Source organism: Asparagus officinalis, chromosome 1 (genome assembly GCF_001876935.1).
Source record: "Asparagus officinalis chromosome 1, Aspof.V1, whole genome shotgun sequence".
Taxonomy (NCBI): Eukaryota; Viridiplantae; Streptophyta; class Magnoliopsida; order Asparagales; family Asparagaceae; genus Asparagus; species Asparagus officinalis.
In genome coordinates, this window is record NC_033794.1 from 8,488,003 (window position 1) to 8,491,053 (window position 3,051).

The 3,051-nt window shown below is 40.2% G+C and overlaps 1 protein-coding gene across 1 annotated transcript in view; it reads right to left on the reverse strand.

Moving 5' to 3' along the window:
• Window positions 1-3,051, reverse strand: part of LOC109848414 (transcription factor bHLH68-like) — an 11,080-nt gene that overhangs the window by 5,719 nt on the left and 2,310 nt on the right. The window lies entirely within an intron of this gene.

A 3,051-nucleotide genomic window follows, 5' to 3' on the forward strand; every position in this document is an offset into this window, starting at 1 on the left:
TCTTCTATCTCTTATAGGGAAAAAAATCCCTTGTCAAACGGGGAATAGTGTGCAAATCTAAAAGAGAGGGGCGGATTGAGAACAATCAACTTAAAAGATTTCAATCAAGCTCTATTATCTATTAGAAATTGAGGTTAAATCTGGAATTAAACAGTGAAGGATGACTTTTTCAGTTAACTGTTGTGTGTTTGTAAAATGCTGTGCTTAAAGCAATATTTAGCCTACTCCGGTGCAAGGATCCCAAGGCCAAACTGCTTCCAGGAATAGCAGTACAGTACTCTGGTGTGCATTAACTCAGTACTGTCAAGATCTTCTCGATCTATAAGACCTTTCGGTCAAGGCAAAAGATCTCATCGATCTCAGAACCTTTCGGTTCAAAACCTTTCGGTTTTAGGGTTCCTGCGGGCATAGTTTCTGCAGCAACAGCACAACAACAGCAACAACAACGTCGATCCGACGTTCGTTTTCCAAGCGCGCGTGTGGATACCGACGTTCGTATTCCACGCTCGCGAGAGAGTTTCCAGCCGCAACCAAGAGCTGTCCAAGGGTGCTATTTATAGGCCTCTAAGGCCAGCTCAAGAGTCACTAGCAATTAATGTGATTGTTACAATTTTTAATGGTAATTAAGATTATAACATTAATGCATTAAATTGCTCTAATTGCTATTGTAACTGCTGCATGCATTAACTCTAGAATATGAGGTAATCAATGGACGCGTTGCTATGAAACACGAGGATCACGTCTCATCAAATCAGACGAACCTCGTTTGATAAATGAACGTCGTCAAACAGGCGAACCTCGTATGACAGACGAACCTCATCAAACAAGCGAACCTCGTATGACAGACGAACCTCGTCGAACAAACAAACATCGTCAAATAGGTGAACCTCGTCGAACGAGCGAACCTCGTCAAACTACAAGAACGCTAGGGTCACCCTCGTGCGAATACATAGCTCGTCCGCATGCTGCGAGGCAACCTCCGTGGCGGCCATAGTGCTCGATGCCTCCGTGCGAAGTGCACCTAATAAAGCGCCACTTAGCGCCTCAGCTCGATTAGCCCTGATCCACGGCCCCCGATCCACGGCACGATCCACGGCCCACGACCCACGAGAACTTATGAGGGATTAATTCAAATAAAACACTTCTCGGCTTGCCGTTGGCAAGCCTCGAACAAGAAACCTTTTGAAACACCAAAACATAAACTTTCCACTAGGCTACTAAGCATTTATAAAAAGTACTTGTAGTTAATATATATATAGTTTGAAAACTCATTTTGGAAAGCAGTTTTGACCAAAAAAATCCAACATTATCTAAGTGGGTGTGGGCGTTTTTGTACCGACGACAATCTCTGGTTGGTAAAGGTATTAATTCTTTGTCTTCCAAAGATTATCCTATATTTAGATGCATACCACCTCCTGCATATGCATCTAAGTGTTGGCATGATACAACCTTTGCTAGTCAAGCCTTGGTGGGTCTTAGTCAGTGGTATTTGGGGGAGGGCACGAACATTCGTTTCTAGGAGGATAAAGTCTCGAGGCCTTCTATTAGTGATCAGTGGAGGTGGCATCCTCTCATACGTAGGCGCTCTTTAGATTCACATCAATCTCTTCCTTGATAATTTGTCCATTTCACCCAGTTCTCAAGTGGACAAAGCTTGGTGGCCTTTTAACAATTCAGGTGTTTACTTAGTGAAGTATACGTATGGAGTCATCAATAGCGGTGGTATCTCCTATGGGCGCTACAATTTCATATGGGAATCTCTCTTACCTATTGAAGTCAAAGTATTCATTAATTTGGGTTTTATCTCATAGAAAGCTGCTCGCAGATTAAGCTCATTTTTTGTTATCAAAAGGTTGGTGGGGGAGACCTTTTCTGCTCTTTTCTGTCGTATTTACGTTGAAAGTCATGAACACCTTTTTTATGATTATCCATGCATACACCATGGAGGCCGTGTAATTTTATTTTTCCAAACTTTTTATAATGCTTAGTGGCTTGCTAACTTTTGCTAACTTCTCTGTTATGCTTGAATTTTATGGCGATTTCATCTCTAACACTAATCTGAGGGTACTTTGGTCAGTTACCTTCTCTTCTTTTTGCTAGCGCTTATGGAGGGTCAGAAACATTAATTTAATATTTGAGGAGAAATCTACAACACTACCACGCCGTTTAATTAGCTTTTTTTTTATTGCTTACTAAGTGATGTTATGGGCAGAAAACTCATCAAAGAAAGCATGCTGCAAACATCAAGGATCTGGCTAGATAAAAGGGAGTTACAGCTTTGATTCAAGAAGAAGTTGATGATGCTGCAATAGTGGGGGAAATTTTCTGATGATCACCCCAACTTTGCTCCTTTTATTAAACTCTGTGAAACTCCTTTTTTTCTTTGTTTTGTTTTTATCAGGGTTGTCTCGTTTTTGTCTTTTGCTATGTATAGGGGTTATGTTATACAAAACTTTGTAATTGTTATCGTATTATGTTAAGGGTGTATGAGGTAGTATAAAGGTTTTCATCAACCTTCTATGATACTAGTAATAGGTGACGACAAGGTGCGCTTCTTATTCATAAATATGAACTGTTTGATGTTTACCATTTTATACTCTCTCTATTCCCTGATCACACTATGTCTTTTATCTTTAATGGAATAAAGAGAGCACCTCGCCCTGTTTTTATCGTAAAAAATAATAATCATAAGTATCTTGTCCCCATTTTACTTAGAATAAAATCTAAACTATATATAGCCTTTTTACTAATTTAAAAGAAAGTGTTTCAAAAGGCATGATCGATTATAGAAGTCCCCTAGATAGTGCACTTTGCCCTAATGCCATGTATTCCATATACCCATGAAACTACCTAGGGTATTACTATTTCTCATGGCTAAGTAATGTAGTGGGCCAACAATGTGAATACCATGTGCCCCTTGGTCGTGTATATATGTTTGTGTATGAGAGAGAGAGAGACCCTTGGTCGTGTATACATGTTTGTATATGAGAGAGAGAGAGAGAGAGAGAGAGAGAGAGAGAGAGAGAGAGAGAGAGAGAGAGAGAGAGAGAG